This window comes from Bombina bombina, chromosome 4 (genome assembly GCF_027579735.1).
Source record: "Bombina bombina isolate aBomBom1 chromosome 4, aBomBom1.pri, whole genome shotgun sequence".
NCBI classification, from domain to species: domain Eukaryota; kingdom Metazoa; phylum Chordata; class Amphibia; order Anura; family Bombinatoridae; genus Bombina; species Bombina bombina.
Genome location: NC_069502.1, coordinates 896,767,636 through 896,786,196, shown reverse-complemented (window position 1 = coordinate 896,786,196; position 18,561 = coordinate 896,767,636).

The window sequence follows — 18,561 nt, the reverse complement described above, 5'->3', positions numbered from 1 at the left end:
ATAAAAAATGTTTAACCCCTAATCTGCCGACCGCCACCTACGTTATACTTATGTACTCCTAATCTGCTGCCCCTAACACCGCCGACCCCTATATTATATTTATTAACCCCTAACCTGCCCCCCACAACGTCGCCGCCAGCTACCTACAATAATTAACCCCTAATTTGCCGACCGCAAATCGCCGCTACCTACGTTATCCTTATGTACCCCTAATCTGCTGCCCCCCTCAACGTCGCCTCCACCTGCCTACACTTATTAACCCCTAATCTGCCAAGCGGACTGCACCGCTAGTATAATAAAGTTATTAACCCCTAATCCGCCTCACTCCCGCCTCAATAACCCTATAATAAATAGTATTAACCCCTAATCTGCCCTCCCTAACATCGCCGACACCTAACTTCAATTATTAACCCCTAATCTGCTGACCGAATCTCGCCGCTACTGTAATAAATGGATTAACCCCTAAAGCTAAGTCTTACCCTAACACTAACACCCCCCTAAGTTAAATATAATTTAAATCTAACGAAATAAATTAACTCTTATTAAATAAATTATTCCTATTTAAAGCTAAATACTTACCTGTAAAATAAACCCTAATATAGCTACAATATAAATTATAATTATATTATAGCTATTTTAGGATTTATATTTATTTTACAGGTAACTTTGTATTTATTTTAACCAGCTACAATAGCTATTAAATAGTTAAGAACTATTTAATAGCTAAAATAGTTAAAATAATTTCAAAATTACCTGTAAAATAAATCCTAACCTAAGTTACAATTAAAACTAACACTACACGATCAATAAATTAATTAAATAAAATACCTACAATTATCTACAATTAAACCTAACACTACACTATCAATAAATTAATTAAATAAAATACCTACAATTATCTACAATTAAACCTAACACTACACTATCAATAAATTAATTAAATACAATATCTACAAATAAATACAATGAAATAAACTAAAGTACAAAAAATAAAAAAGAACTAAGTTACAAAAAATTAAAAAATATTTACAAACATTAGAAAAATATTACAACAATTTTAAACAAATTAAACCTACTCTAAGCCCCTTAATAAAATAACAAAGCCCCCAAAATAAAAAAAATGCCCTACCCTATTCTAAATTAAAAAAGTTCAAAGCTCTTTTACCTTACCAGCCCTGAACAGGGCCCTTTGCGGGGCATGCCCCAAAGAATTCAGCTCTTTTGCCTGTAAAAAAAACACATACAATACCCCCCCCCAACATTACAACCCACCACCCACATACCCCTAATCTAACCCAAACCCCCCTTAAATAAACCTAACACTAAGCCCCTGAAGATCTCCCTACCTTGTCTTCACCACACCGGGTCCCGATCTGTCCAGAAGAGCCTCCGAAATCTTCATCCAAGCCCAAGCAGGGGCTGAAGAGTGACGTCCATCCTCCGGCTGAAGTCTGGATCTAAGCGGCAAATGAAGAAGTCCATCTTTGGGAAGAAATCTTCATCCTATCCGGGCAGAAGAGGACATCCGGACCGGCAAACATCTTCATCCAAGCCGCATCTTCTATGTTGTTCCATCGGATGACGAGCGGCTGAGCTTGAAGACCTCCGGCGCGGATCCATCCTCTTCGTTCGACGTCCAACTGAAGAATGAAGGTTCCTTTAAATGATGTCATCCAAGATGGCGTCCCTCGAATTCCAATTGGCTGATAGGATTCTATCAGCCAATCGGAATTAAGGTAGGAAAATTCTGATTGGCTGATGGAATCAGCCAATCAGAATCAAGTTCAATCCGATTGGCTGATCCAATCAGCCAATCAGATTGAGCTTGCATTCTATTGGCTGTTCTGATTTTCCTACCTTAATTCCGATTGGCTGATAGAATCCTATCAGCCAATCGGAATTCGAGGGACGCCATCTTGGATGACGTCATTTAAAGGAACCGTCATTCGGTGAGTAGGCGTCGGTTGAAGAGGTTGGATCCGCGTCGGTTGGAAAGAAGATGGCTCCACTCTGCTCCGCTCCGGAAGAAAGAAGATTGAAGATGCGGCTTGATAGAAGACTTCATCCCGATGATGGACTTCCGACTTCAGCCCGATGATGGAGTTCTTCAGCCGCCGCTTGGATCCAGACTTCAGCCCGAGGATGGACGTCACTCTTCAGCCCCCCGCTTGGGCTTGGATCAACACTTCCGAGGCTTGGATCAAGACTTCCGAGGACGGATCGGTGTACCTGGTATGGTGAAGATAAGGTAGGAAGATCTTCAGGGGCTTAGTGTTAGGTTTATTTAAGGGGGGTTTGGGTAAGATTAGGGGTATGTGGGTGGTGGGTTGTAATGTTGGTGGGGTATTGTATGTGTTTTTTTTACAGGCAAAAGAGCTGAATTCTTTGGGGCATGCCCCACAAAGGGCCCTGTTCAGGGCTGGTAAGGTAAAAGAGCTTTGAATTTTTTTAATTTAGAATAGGGTAGGGCATTTTTTTATTTTGGGGGGCTATGATATTTTAATAGCGGGCTTAGAGTAGGTGTAATTAGTTTAAAATTGTTGTAATATTTTTCTAATGTTTGTAAATATTTTTTTATTTTTTGTAACTTAGTTCTTTTTTATTTTTTGTACTTTAGTTAGTTTTTTTCATTGTATTTATTTGTAGATATTGTATTTAATTAATTTATTGATAGTGTAGTGTTAGGTTTAATTGTAGATAATTGTAGGTATTTTATTTAATTAATTTATTGATCGTGTAGTGTTAGGTTTAATTGTAACTTAGGTTAGGATTTATTTTACAGGTAATTTTGTAATTATTTTAACTATTTTAGCTATTAAATAGTTCTTAACTATTTAATAGCTATTGTACCTGGTTAAAATAAATACAAAGTTACCTGTAAAATAAATATAAATCCTAATATAGCTATAATATAATTATAATTTATATTGTAGCTATATTAGGGTTTATTTTACAGGTAAGTATTTAGCTTTAAATAGGAATAATTTATTTAATAAGAGTTAATTTATTTCGTTAGATTTAAATTATATTTAACTTAGGGGGGTGTTAGGGTTAGAATAAGCTTTAGGGGTTAATACATTTATTAGAATAGCGGTGAGCTCCAGTCGGCAGATTAGGGGTTAATGTTTGAAGTTAGGTGTCGGCGATGTTAGGGAGGGCAGATTAGGGGTTAATACTATTTATTATAGGGTTATTGAGGCGGGAGTGAGGCGGATTAGGGGTTAATAACTTTATTATAATAGCGGCGCGGTCCATTCGGCAGATTAGGGGTTAATAAGTGTAGGCAGGTGTCGGCGACATTGTGGGGGGCAGATTAGGGGTTAATTAATATAATATAGGGGTCGGCGGTGTTAGGGGCAGCAGATTAGGGGTACATAGGGATAATGTAAGTAGCGGCGGTTTACGGAGCGACAGATTAGGGGTTAAAAAAAATATGCAGGGGTCAGCGATATCGGGGGCGGCAGATTAGAGGTTAATAAGTGTAAGGCTAGGGGTGTGTAGACTCGGGGTACATGTTAGGGTGTTAGGTGCAGACGTAGGAAGTGTTTCCCCATAGCAAACAATGGGGCTGCGTTAGGAGCTGAACGCGGCTTTTTTGCAGGTGTTAGGTTTTATTTCAGCTCAAACAACCCATTGTTTTCTATGGGGGAATCGTGCAGTCAGTAGTTAAGAGCTTTATGGGCTAACGCCGGTTTATAAAGCTCTTAACTACTGTGCTCTAAAGTACACTAACACCCATAAACTACCTATGTACCCCTAAACCAAGGTCCCCCCACATCGCCGCCACTCGATTAAATTTTTTTAACCCCTAATCTGCCGACCGCCACCTACGTTATCCTTATGTACCCCTAATCTGCTGCCCCTAACACCGCTGACCCCTATATTATATTTATTAACCCCTAATCTGCCCCCCACAACGTCGCCGCCACCTACCTACAATTATTAACCCCTAATCTGCCGACCGGAGCTCACCGCTAGTATAATAAATGTATTAACCCCTAATCCGCCTCACTCCCACCTCAATAACCCTATAATAAATAGTATTAACCCCTAATCTGTCCTCCCTAACATCGCCGACAGCTAACTTCAAGTATTAACCCCTAATCTGCCGATCGGAGCTCACCGCTACTCTAATAAATTGTTTAACCCCTTAAGCTAATTCTAACCATAACACTAACACCCCCCTAAGTTAAATATAATTTTTATCTAACGAAATAAATTAAGTCTTATTAAATAAATTATTCCTATTTAAATCTAAATACTTACCTGTAAAATAAATCCTAATATAGCTACAATATAAATTATAATTATATCTTAGCTATTTTAGGATTAATATTTATTTTACAGGCAACTTTGTAATTATTTTTAACCAGGTACAATAGCTATTAAATAGTTAAGAACTATTTAATAGCTATCTAGTTAAAATAATTACAAAATTACCTGTAAAATAAATCCTAACCTAAGTTACAATTAAACCTAACACTACACTATCAATAAATTAATTAAATACAATATCTACAAATAAATACAATTAAATAAACTAACTAAAGTACAAAAAATAAAAAAGAACTAAGTTACAAAAAAATAAAAAAATATTTACAAACATTAGAAAAATATTACAACAATTTTAAACTAATTACACCTACTCTAAGCCCCCTAATAAAATAACAAAGACCCCCAAAATAAAAAAATGCCCTACCCTATTCTAAATTACAAAAGTTCAAAGCTCTTTTACCTTACCAGCCCTGAAAAGGGCCATTTGCGGGGCATGCCCCAAAGAATTCAGCTCTTTTGCCTGTAAAAAAAAATACAATACCCCCCCCCAACATTACAACCCACCACCCACATACCCCTAATCTAACCCAAACCCCCCTTAAATAAACCTAACACTAAGCCCCTGAAGATCTTCCTACCTTATCTTCACCTTGCCGGGTATCACCACCGATCGGTCCTGGCTCCTAAATCTTCATCCAACCCAAGCGGGGGCTGGCGATCCATAATCCTGCGGCTGAAGAGGTCCAGAAGAGGCTCCAAAGTCTTCATCCTATCCGGGAAGAAGAGGCGATCCAGACCAGCAACCATCTTGATCCAAGCGGCACCTTCTATCTTCATCCGATGAGGAATGGCTCCATCGTGAAGACCTCCAGCGTGGATCAATCTTCTTCCTCCGACGTCCAACTGAAGAATGACGGTTCCTTTAAGGGACGTCATCCAAGATGGCGTCCCTCGAATTCCGATTGGCTGATAGGATTCTATCAGCCAATCGGAATTAAGGTAGGAAAATTCTGATTGGCTGATGGAATCAGCCAATCAGAATCAAGTTCAATCCGATTGGCTGATCCAATCAGCCAATCAGATTGAGCTCGCATTCTATTGGCTGTTCCGACCAGCCAAGGTCTTCACAATGGAGCCGTTCCTCATCGGATGAAGATAGAAGATGCCGCTTGGATCAAGATGGTTGCCGGTCTGGATCGCCTCTTCTTCCCGGATAGCATGAAGACTTTGGAGCCTCTTCTGGACCTCTTCAGCCGCAGGATTATGGATCGCCAGCCCCCGCTTGGGTTGGATGAAGATTTAGGAGCCAGGACTGATCGGTGGTGATACCCGGCGAGGTGAAGATAAGGTAGGAAGATCTTCAGGGGCTTAGTGTTAGGTTTATTGAAGGGGGGTTTGGGTTAGATTAGGGGTATGTGGGTGGTGGGTTGTAATGTTGGGGGGGGTATTGTATGTTTTTTTTACAGGCAAAAGAGCTGAATTCTTTGGGGCATGCCCCGCAAATGGCCCTTTTCAGGGCTGGTAAGGTAAAAGAGCTTTGAACTTTTGTAATTTAGAATAGGGTAGGGCATTTTTTTATTTTGGGGGTCTTTGTTATTTTATTAGGGGGCTTAGAGTAGGTGTAATTGGGCTTAGAGTAGGTGTAATTAGTTTAAAATTGTTGTAATATTTTTCTAATGTTTGTAAATATTTTTTTATTTCTTGTAACTTAGTTCTTTTTTATTTTTTGTACTTTAGTTAGTTTATTTAATTGTATTTATTTGTAGATATTGTATTTAATTAATTTATTGATAGTGTAGTGTTAGGTTTAATTGTAACTTAGGTTAGGATTTATTTTACAGGTAATTTTGTAATTATTTTAACTAGGTAGCTATTAAATAGTTCTTAACTATTTAATAGCTATTGTACCTGGTTAAAATAATTACAAAGTTGCCTGTAAAATAAATATTAATCCTAAAATAGCTAAGATATAATTATAATTTATATTGTAGCTATATTAGGATTTATTTTACAGGTAAGTATTTAGATTTAAATAGGAATAATTTATTTAATAAGACTTAATTTATTTCGTTAGATAAAAATTATATTTAATTTAGGGGGGTGTTAGTGTTAGGGTTAGAATTAGCTTAAGGGGTTAAACAATTTATTAGAGTAGCGGTTAGCTCCGATCGGCAGATTAGGGGTTAATACTTGAAGTTAGCTGTCGGCGATGTTAGGGAGGGCAGATTAGGGGTTAATACTATTTATTATAGGGTTATTGAGGCGGGAGTGAGGCGGATTAGGGGTTAATAACTTTATTATAGTAGCGGTGCAGTCCGCTCGGCAGATTAGGGGTTAATAAGTGTAGGCAGGTGGAGGCGACGTTGAGGGGGGCAGATTAGGGGTTAATAAATATAATATAGGGGTCGGCGGTGTTAGGGGCAGCAGATTAGGGGTACAATGGGATAATGTAGGTAGCGGCGGTTTACGGAGCGGCAGATTAGGGGTTAAAAAAAATATGCAGGTGTCAGCGATACCGGGGGCGGCAGATTAGGGGTTAAGAAGTGTAAGGTTAGGGGTGTTTAGACTCGGGGTACATATTAGGGTGTTAGGTGCAGACGTAGGAAGTGTTTCCCCATAGAAAACAATGGGGCTGCGTTAGGAGCTGAACGCGGCTTTTTTGCAGGTGTTAGTTTTTTTTCAGCTCAAATGGCCCCATTGTTTTCTATGGGGGAATCGTGCGCGAGCACGTTTTTGAAGCTGGCCGCGTCCGTAAGCACCGCTGGTATCTAGAGTTGCAGTGGCGTTAAATTATGCTCTACGCTCCCTTTTTGGAGCCTAACACACTGAAAACCCAGCCATTCTGTGAACTCTAAATACCAGCGTAGCTAACGCACCCCTTTGGCCGCACAACTCTAAATCTAGGTGCCTATCTTTTCAATGGGATCTTTCTAACGCCGGTATTTAGACTCGTGGCTGAAGTGAGCATTAGAAATCTAACGACAAAACTCCAGCCGCAGAAAAAAGTCAGTAGCTAAGAGCTTTATGGGCTAACGCCGGTTTATAAAGCTCTTAACTACTGTGCTCTAAAGTACACTAACACCCATAAACTACCTATGTACTCCTAAACCGAGGTCCCCCACATCGCCGCCACTCGATTACATTTTTTTAACCCCTAATCTGCCGACCGCCACCTACGTTATCCTTATGTACCCCTAATCTGCTGCCCCTAACACCGCTGACACCTATATTATATTTATTAACCCCTAATCTGCCCCCACAATGTCGCCGCCACCTACCTACAATTATTAACCCCTAATCTGCTGACCGGAGCTCACCTCTAGTATAATAAATGTATTAACCCCTAATCCGCCTCACTCCCGCCTCAATAACCCTATAATAAATAGTATTAACCCCTAATCTGCCCTCCCTAACATCACCGACAGCTAACTTCAAGTATTAACCCCTAATCTGCCGATCAGAGCTCACTGCTACTCTAATAAATTGTTTAACCCCTTAAGCTAATTCTAACCCTAACACTAACACCTCCCTAAATTAAATATAATTTTTATCTAACGAAATAAATTAAGTCTTATTAAATAAATTATTCCTATTTAAATCTAAATACTTACCTGTAAAATAAATCCTAATATAGCTACAATATAAATTATAATTATATCTTAGCTATTTTAGGATTAATATTTATTTTACAGGCAACTTTGTAATTATTTTAACCAGGTACAATAGCTATTAAATAGTTAAGAACTATTTAATAGCTACCTAGTTAAAATAATTACAAAATTACCTGTAAAATAAATCCTAACCTAAATTACAATTAAGCCTAACACTACACTATCAATAAATTAATTAAATACAATATCTACAAATAAATACAATTAAATAAACTAACTAAAGTACAAAAAATAAAAAAGAACTAAGTTACAAAAAATAAAAAAATATTTACAAACATTAGAAAAATATTACAACAATTTTAAACTAATTACACCTACTCTAAGCCCCCTAATAAAATAACAAAGACCCCCAAAATAAAAAAAATGCCCTACCCTATTCTAAATTGCAAAAGTTCAAAGCTCTTTTACCTTACCAGCCCTGAAAAGGGCCATTTGCGGGGCATGCCCCAAAGAATTCAGCTCTTTTGCCTGTAAAAAAAAACATACAATACCCCCCCCAACATTACAACCCACCACCCACATACCCCTAGTCTAACCCAAACCCCCCTTAAATAAACCTAACACTAAACCCCTGAAGATCTTCCTACCTTATCTTCACCTCGCCGGGTATCACCACCGATCAGTCCTGGCTCCTAAATCTTCATCCAACTCAAGCGGGGGCTGGCGATCCATAATCCTGTGGCTGAAGAGGTCCAGAAGAGGCTCCAAAGTCTTCATCCTATCCGGGATGAAGAGGCGATCCAGACCGGCAACCATCTTGATCCAAGCGGCATCTTCTATCTTCATCCGATGAGGAACGGCTCCATCGTGAAGACCTGCAGCGCGGATCAATCTTCTTCCTCTGACGTCCAACTGAAGAATGACGGTTCCTTTAAGGGACGTCATCCAAGATGGCGTCCCTCGAATTCCGATTGGCTGATAGGATTCTATCAGCCAATCGGAATTAAGGTAGGAAAATTCTGATTGGCTGATGGAATCAGCCAATCAGAATCAAGTTCAATCCGATTGGCTGATCCAATCAGCCAATCAGATTGAGCTCGCATTCTATTGGCTGTTCCGACCAGCCAATAGAATGCAAGCTCAATCTGATTGGCTGACCTCTTCAGCCGCAGGATTATGGATCGCAAGCCCCCGCTTGGGTTGGATGAAGATTTAGGAACAAACAGAGAATGCAGCAGCATAGGTATTTTACCAATTTTATTTTGGCACAGACAAAGTCCACAACGTTTCGGGTGTTACCCCTTAATCATGTGAATACATAATGGCACTAGAATCTGTCCTTATATACCTATACACAGGTGTAATCAAACAGTAATTAACAACTTGTTAGTAAATTTGCAACTTCTCAATACTGTTACACCCTCTAGTGGTTATTTCATGTCATTACAACATTAAATTTACACATTTTCATAATCCTTCAACAAATGGTATAAAGAGAACAAAGTGCACAAAAAATCACTTAAAAACAAATTAAAAATCATGGAAGGCAGATATTATCACGAATCACATCAGACTTAAAGGAGTACAATCCATTTAACAAAATCTAGCAGAGTTAATTAATAAAAAAGTGTCCAATCTAGGTCTCTATTCATCCCTTTTGGCAGCAAAGTCCCCAACTTAAAGATCCAAAAAGCCTCTCTTTTCTTTAATAGTTTTTCCCTATTACCTCCTCTCCTAGGTCTATGCACTTGTTCTATGATTTGAAACCTAAGTTGAGAAATGTTATGTTTAGCCTTAATAAAATGATGGGCAACTGGGGCCTCTAAATCCCCCCTCCTGATACTAGATTTGTGTTCATTCATTCTTTCACGGGCTTTACGTGTCGTCTCACCCACATAAAGGAGCCCACATGGGCATTTAATCAAATAGATTATATATTCACTATTGCAAGTGCAGAAGCAATTTATATCAAACTTTTTTCCGGTATGAGGGTGAAAAAACACAGCTCCTTTAATCATATTACTACAACTAAAGCAACCAAGACAGGGATAACAACCCTTATTGGCCCTAGTAATATATCTGGTGCCCCCTAATTTAGCAGTGCCAACATCACTGCTAATAAGTTTGTCTCTAAGGGAGGGTGCCCGTCTGAATGCAGGCATAAAAAATTCTTTAAAGGCCTTTATGTCAGGATTACACTCAAACAAAATATGCCAATGTTTCCTAAGGATACTAACAACTTTATTACTGTGTTTGTTATATTCGGTGACAAAAGTAATTCTGTCCCCCTTATTTTTATCCTTATTGGCATTTCTGTGATGAAGAATATCTTCTCTCGTCCTAACCTCTACCTTATCCAAATTGGATTTAATAACTGTATCAGGATAGCCCCGTTCTTTAAATAACTGACCCATTTCCTTAAGTCTCTGGCTAGACAAATCAGGATCAGAAACGATTTTCTTGACACGAAGGAATTGGCTATAGGGAAGAGAATTCAACAGTGCCGGTGGATGTGCACTCTCATATCGCAACAAATTGTTGCGATCAATCTTTTTCTTATATATATCAGCCTTCAGAGAATTCTCTTCCCTATAGATAGAGGTATCAAGGAATTCTATACGCTCCTCACTCCAAGTTAGGGTAAATTGTATGTATCTAGAGCAGCTGTTAAGGTCATTAACAAAATTGAGCAGGGTTCCAATGTCGCCCCTCCATACCCCAAAGATGTCATCAATATAGCGCCACCAGGTGGCGCCATAATGTTGAAAGGCTAAATTTTCATAAACAAAATGTTCTTCATACATATTCATATATATGTTGGCGTAATTAGGGGCGACATTGGAACCCATGGCAGTACCCTGTTTCTGAATAAAGAATTGATCTTGAAACAAAAAATAATTGCATCTGAGTACTATATCTAATAGTTCCATAAGAAATTCACATTGTTGGTCAGAGTAATTACCAACAATGTGAATTTCTTATGGAACTATTAGATATAGTACTCAGATGCAATTATTTTTTGTTTCAAGATCAATTCTTTATTCAGAAACAGGGTACTGCCATGGGTTCCAATGTCGCCCCTAATTACGCCAACATATATATGAATATGTATGAAGAACATTTTGTTTATGAAAATTTAGCCTTTCAACATTATGGCGCCACCTGGTGGCGCTATATTGATGACATCTTTGGGGTATGGAGGGGCGACATTGGAACCCTGCTCAATTTTGTTAATGACCTTAACAGCTGCTCTAGATACATACAATTTACCCTAACTTGGAGTGAGGAGCGTATAGAATTCCTTGATACCTCTATCTATAGGGAAGAGAATTCTCTGAAGGCTGATATATATAAGAAAAAGATTGATCGCAACAATTTGTTGCGATATGAGAGTGCACATCCACCGGCACTGTTGAATTCTCTTCCCTATAGCCAATTCCTTCGTGTCAAGAAAATCGTTTCTGATCCTGATTTGTCTAGCCAGAGACTTAAGGAAATGGGTCAGTTATTTAAAGAACGGGGCTATCCTGATACAGTTATTAAATCCGATTTGGATAAGGTAGAGGTTAGGACGAGAGAAGATATTCTTCATCACAGAAATGCCAATAAGGATAAAAATAAGGGGGACAGAATTACTTTTGTCACCGAATATAACAAACACAGTAATAAAGTTGTTAGTATCCTTAGGAAACATTGGCATATTTTGTTTGAGTGTAATCCTGACATAAAGGCCTTTAAAGAATTTTTTATGCCTGCATTCAGACGGGCACCCTCCCTTAGAGACAAACTTATTAGCAGTGATGTTGGCACTGCTAAATTAGGGGGCACCAGATATATTACTAGGGCCAATAAGGGTTGTTATCCCTGTCTTGGTTGCTTTAGTTGTAGTAATATGATTAAAGGAGCTGTGTTTTTTCACCCTCATACCGGAAAAAAGTTTGATATAAATTGCTTCTGCACTTGCAATAGTGAATATATAATCTATTTGATTAAATGCCCATGTGGGCTCCTTTATGTGGGTGAGACGACACGTAAAGCCCGTGAAAGAATGAATGAACACAAATCTAGTATCAGGAGGGGGGATTTAGAGGCCCCAGTTGCCCAACATTTCTCAACTTAGGTTTCAAATCATAGAACAAGTGCATAGACCTAGGAGAGGAGGTAATAGGGAAAAACTATTAAAGAAAAGAGAGGCTTTTTGGATCTTTAAGTTGGGGACTTTGCTGCCAAAAGGGATGAATAGAGACCTAGATTGGACACTTTTTTATTAATTAACTCTGCTAGATTTTGTTAAATGGATTGTACTCCTTTAAGTCTGATGTGATTCGTGATAATATCTGCCTTCCATGATTTTTAATTTGTTTTTAAGTGATTTTTTGTGCACTTTGTTCTCTTTATACCATTTGTTGAAGGATTATGAAAATGTGTAAATTTAATGTTGTAATGACATGAAATAACCACTAGAGGGTGTAACAGTATTGAGAAGTTGCAAATTTACTAACAAGTTGTTAATTACTGTTTGATTACACCTGTGTATAGGTATATAAGGACAGATTCTAGTGCCATTATGTATTCACATGATTAAGGGGTAACACCCGAAACGTTGTGGACTTTGTCTGTGCCAAAATAAAATTGGTAAAATACCTATGCTGCTGCATTCTCTGTTTGTATCTATTTTGGGGTTTGCAGGAACCCTGCAGCGTGCATTGAGCATTTAAGGGTGCTGGACTTTGGATTGTATGAAGATTTAGGAGCCAGGACCGATCGGTGGTGATACCCGGCGAGGTGAAGATAAGGTAGGAAGATCTTAAGGGGCTTAGTGTTAGGTTTATTTAAGGGGGGTTTGGGTTAGATTAGGGGTATGTGGGTGGTGGGTTGTAATGTTGGGGGGGGTATTGTATGTTTTTTTTTACAGGCAAAAGAGCTGAATTCTTTGGGGCATGCCCCACAAATGGCCCTTTTCAGGGCTGGTAAGGTAAAAGAGCTTTGAACATTTGTTATTTAGAATAGGGTAGGGCATTTTTTTATTTTGGCGGTCTTTGTTATTTTATTAGGGGGCTTAGAGTAGGTGTAATTAGTTTAAAATTTTTCTAATGTTTATAAATATTTTTTTATTTTTTGTAACTTAGTTCTTTTTTATTTTTTGTACTTTAGTTAGTTTATTTAATTGTATTTATTTGTAGATATTGTATTTAATTAATTTATTGATAGTGTAGTGTTAGGTTTAATTGTAACTTAGGTTAGGATTTATTTTACAGGTAATTTTGTAATTATTTTAACTAGGTAGCTATTAAATAGTTCTTAACTATTTAATAGCTATTGTACCTGGTTAAAATAATTACAAAGTTGCCTGCTAAATAAATATTAATCCTAAAATAGCTAAGATATAATTATAATTTATATTGTAGCTATATTAGGATTTATTTTACAGTTAAGTATTTAGATTTAAATAGGAATAATTTATTTAATAAGACAATTTATTTTGTTAGATAAAAATTATATTTAACTTAGGGGGGTGTTAGTGTTAGGGTTAGAATTAGCCTAAGGGGTTAAACAATTTATTAGAGTAGCGGTGAGCTCCGATCGGCAGATTAGGGGTTAATACTTGAAGTTAGCTGTCGGCGATGTTAGGGAGGGCAGATTAGGGGTTAATACTATTTATTATAGGGGTATTGAGGCGGGAGTGAGGCGGATTAGGGGTTAATAACTTTATTATAGTAGCGGTGCGGTCCGCTCAGCAGATTAGGGGTTAATAAGTGTAGGCAGGTGGAGGCGACGTTGAGGGGGGCAGATTAGGGGTTAATAAATATAATATAGGGGTCGACGGGATAATGTAGGTTGCAGCGGTTTACGGAGCGGCAGATTAGGGGTTAAAAAAATATGCAGGTGTCAGCGATAGCGGGGCGGCAGATTAGGGGTTAATAAGTGTAAGGTTAGGGGTGTTTAGACTCGGGGTACATGTTAGGGTGTTAGGTGCAGACGTAGGAAGTGTTTCCTCATAGAAAACAATGGGGCTGCGTTAGGAGCTGAACGCGGCTTTTTTGCAGGTTTTAGGTTTTTTTTCAGCTCAAATGGCCCCATTGTTTTCTATGGGGGAATCGTGCACGAGTACGTTTTTTAAGCTGGCCGCGTCCGTAAGCACCGCTGGTATCTAGAGTTGCAGTGGCATTAAATTATGCTCTACGCTCCCTTTTTGGAGCCTAACGCACTGAAAACCCAGCCATTCTGTGAACTGTAAATACCAGTGGTATTTAAAAGGTGCGGGGGGGAAAAAGCATGCGTAGCTAACGCACCCCTTTGGCCGCAGAACTCTAAATCTAGGCGTATGAAACTGTTAAATCATAATCAAAATTTGTAAAATCACAATCTTAAATGCACTGATGTATAAAGACTCTCTATGCATTAAAATATAAAATAGAAAGTGCAAAGTTTAAATATATTAACATTTAAAGGACAGTAATATAAAATGCAAAGCACCAAGTATAAATGCAGCAGAGATTTCAGGTCATGCAGTGCTATATTGCACTGGGCTTGTCTCTCCTTCACATGCAGAAATGCAGGGAATGCCCCTTGGAGAAGTAAAGCAAAATTTGCCATTTTAGAATCTTGTGAGGGATCTTGCAGTGCTGAAGGACCATTTTTAATCATGTCATCTAAGAGGAGATCATCAGGCCCTCAAGAACAAAATAAGCAGATAGCCTCATGGAGATATTAAACTTAAACTTTTCATAAGGTAATAATCTCCCTTTATTGCATATTCTATGGGGCCTATTTATCAAATGTCTTGTGGACCTGATCCAACAGTGCGGATCAGGTCCGCAAGACCTTGCTGAATGCGGAGAGCAATACGCTCTCCGCATTTAACATTGCTATGTTAAATAGCAGCCCCCTGCTGACTCGCGGCCAATCGGTCGCCAGCAGGGAGGTGTCAATCAACCTGATCGTACTCGATCGGGTTGATTTCTGGCAATTCCTGTCCGCCTCATCAGATCAGGTGGACAGGGTTATGGAGCAGCGGCCTTTAGACAACTGCTTCATAACTGGTGTTTCTGGCGAGTCTGAAGACTCGCCAGAAACACGGCCCTTCAAGCTCCATTCAGAGCTTGATAAATGGGCCCCATTGTGTAAACTTTTGTTATTATGCTAATGCTATAATGCTGGTGTTAAGAGTTCATACCAGCTAAAAGCTGAATTGTATTTGATAGTTTGTTTGCCAAGGGTGATAGTGTGCTGCCATTAATTAAAATAGGGTTTTGATTCAAACATATACAGGTCGCAATATCCAAAACATTGTCATTCTAAACAAGTGGGCTGAATCTTGTTGTGCTAACGAGGAGTGATGTGTCTTCCATAGAATATAATGGAAATTATAACTTCAGCAAAAAAGTGAGCCAACATCGCCACTGAGCTGTGACGTAAGCGGCAGGGGTAAGCTGTCTTTAACCCCTTAAGGACCGGGCATTTCAAACAAAAACTTTCCCAAAACACCAGAGCATTTTTAGCATTTTTGCCATCACTACATTTAAAAACAAATAGAGCCTTTTTATATATTTACCTATCAACACTATATATTTTTTTTTTAGTGGACAACCCAAAGTATTGATCTAGGCCCATTTTGGTATATTTTATGCCACCATTTCGCCGCCAAATGCGATCAAATAAAAAAAATTGTTACCTTTTTCACAATTTTAGGTTTCTCACTGAAATTATTTACAAACAGCTTGTGCAATCATGACACAAATGGTTGTAAATGCTTCTCTGGGACACCCTTTGTTCAGAAATAGCAGACATATATGGCTTTGACATTGCTTTTTGGTAATTAGAAGGCCGCTAAATGCTGCTGCGCACCACACTTGTATTATGCCAGCAAAGAAGGGGTTAATTAGGTAGCTTGTAGGGTTAATTTTAGCTTTAGTGTAGAGATCAGCCTCCCACCTGACACATCCCACCCCCTGACCCCTCTCAAACAGCTCTCTTCCCTCCCCCACCTCACAATTGTCATCACCATCTTAAGTACTAGCTAAAAGTCTCCCAGTACAAAAATAAAAGACTTTTTTTTCCCATAATTTTTTTATATATATATTTTATGCAGTGTAGGTTACCCCCTTACCTCCCAACCTCCCTGATCCCCCACAAACAGCTCTCTAACCCTCCCCCCTCTACCTAATTGCCGCCATCTTAGGTACTGGCAGCTGTCTGCTAGTACCAAGTTTGCTGCAAATGAGGCATTTAAAAAAATGCCATTTTTTCTGTAGTGTAGCTGCTCCCAATACCCTAGCCACCTCACCCTCCAAAATCGACTTTCCACCCTCCTATTCCGTCAGCAATGTAACCAGGATCCCCCCTCTCCCCCTCCCTCCTTCCCCCTCCCTACTGCTTTCAGTGGGTTTATTTTTTTTCCAATCATTGCGCGCAACTCACGCCTGCCTCCCACCTCCCTCCAGCGATGGGCTGCCCACCCGACTCCCTCCTTAGCCTCCAACCCACCAAAGATCGGCACCTCCGCTGAGTGGCCCTCTCTGCATTGATAACTCTGCAAATCTATTTCTGCAGTGCCCCACTCATGAGGCATGCAGAAATAGAATAGTGCAATCTCTTTATTTTGAGCGAGATCGTGGCAGAGAGAAGCCCAGGGCATAACGACCAGCGTCGTACAGGGTACTAGGCTGGTCGTTAAGGAGTTAAAACGTTTTTACACAAAACAAAACTCTTATATATTCGTTTATTATCGACTGTTAATAAAGAAAAAAAAAACACTTCCTATTAAAGCTGTAGTAGCTTGGGGATTGTATTGTATATGTATGAAAACTGTAAATGTGATTTGTTTGTAGGAGTGTATTTTTACTTATTTTAAGATTGTGATTGCGTGTTCTTAATATTCATATTTACATTATATTGAGAAGGCGCATTCACATTCGCAATATTCATATTTCACAATATTGGAATTTTCTCGTTAGTAATATTCATATTTCATAATATTGCAATTGCTCAGTCATGTTTTACTTATAATATTATGATTGCATATATATATATATATATATATATATATTTATATATATTAATATAGAACAAGTTTGCTACAGTGCAATCTCAATACTATTAATAAACCACAATCACATAATCACAATTGCAATATTATGAAATATGAATATTACAAACGCGATTGCAATATTGAGAGATATGAATAATGCAATTGTGAAGGCACATTTGCAATATTATGTGAATATGAATATGGAGAACACAAAGGCATCTATCTATCAAGCCGTCAACCGCAAATACGCTGGAATTCCGCATCGTATTTGTGACGAGCCTGATTCGCCTTAGTTATCAAACCCTACAAACCGGCAAAAGTAGAATTTTGTGACGTAACATACGATCTGCCGGACTCAGTCTGACACAGATTGATGCTTGACCAGCGTACCTGGTTTTCAATCTGCCGCCCTGGAGGTGGCGGATGCCATAGGAATCAATGGGAGTTGGAAATCAGCAAAAGCTAATGTTCGCTGCTGCCCGATATCCCATTGATTCCTATGGGAACGTTTACACCTAACACCCTAACATGTACCCCGAGTCTAAACACCTCTAATCTGCCGCCCCCTACACCGCTGCCACCTACATTATACTTATTAACCCCTAATCTGCCGTCCCTACACCGCCGCCACCTAAAGAAAGTTATTAACCCCTATCCCGCTGCTCCCAGACCCCGCCCCAACTAAAAAATGTTATTTATCCCTAAACTGCCACTCCCGGAGCCCACCGCCACCTACATTATACTTATTAACCCCTAATCTGCCGTCCCCTACACCGCCACCACCTACATTATATTTATTAACCCATAATCTGCCCCCTACAACGCCACCACCTACATTATATTTATTAACCCCTAATCTGCCCCCCTACACCGCTGCCACCTACCTACATTTATTAACCCCTAATCTGCCACCCCAAACATTGCCGCCATTATATTAAATTTATTAACCATAAACCTAAGTCTAACCCTAACCCTAACACCCCCTAACTTAAATATAATTGAAATAAATCTAAATAAATATTCCTAGCATTAAATAAATTATTCCTATTTAAAACTAAATACTTTCCTATAAAATAAACCCTAAGATAGTTACAATATAACTAATAGTTACATTGTAGCTATCTTAGAGTTTATATCTATTTTACAGGCAACTTTGTATTTATTTTAACTAGGTAGAATAGTTATTACATAGTTATTAACTATTTAATAACTTCCTAGTTAAAATAAATGCAAATATACCTGTAAAATAAAACCTAACCTAAGTTACAATTACACCAAAAACTATACTATAATTAAATTAATTACCTAAACTAAATACAATTAAATACAATAAAAATTTTTTATCTAAAGTACAAAAAAACACAAACATTAAATTACAGAAAATAAAATAATTATAAGATTTTTAAACTAATTACACCTACTCTAATCCCCCTAACAAAATAAAAAAGCCCCCAAAATAAAAAAAGCCCTACCCTACACTAAATTACAAATAACCCTTAAAAGGGCCTTTTGCAGGGCATTGCCCCAAAGTAATCAGCTCTTTTACCTGTAATTTTTTTTTTACAACCCCCCCAACATTAAAACCCACCACCCACACAACCAACCCTACTCTAAAACCCACCCAATCCCCCCTTAAAAAAACCT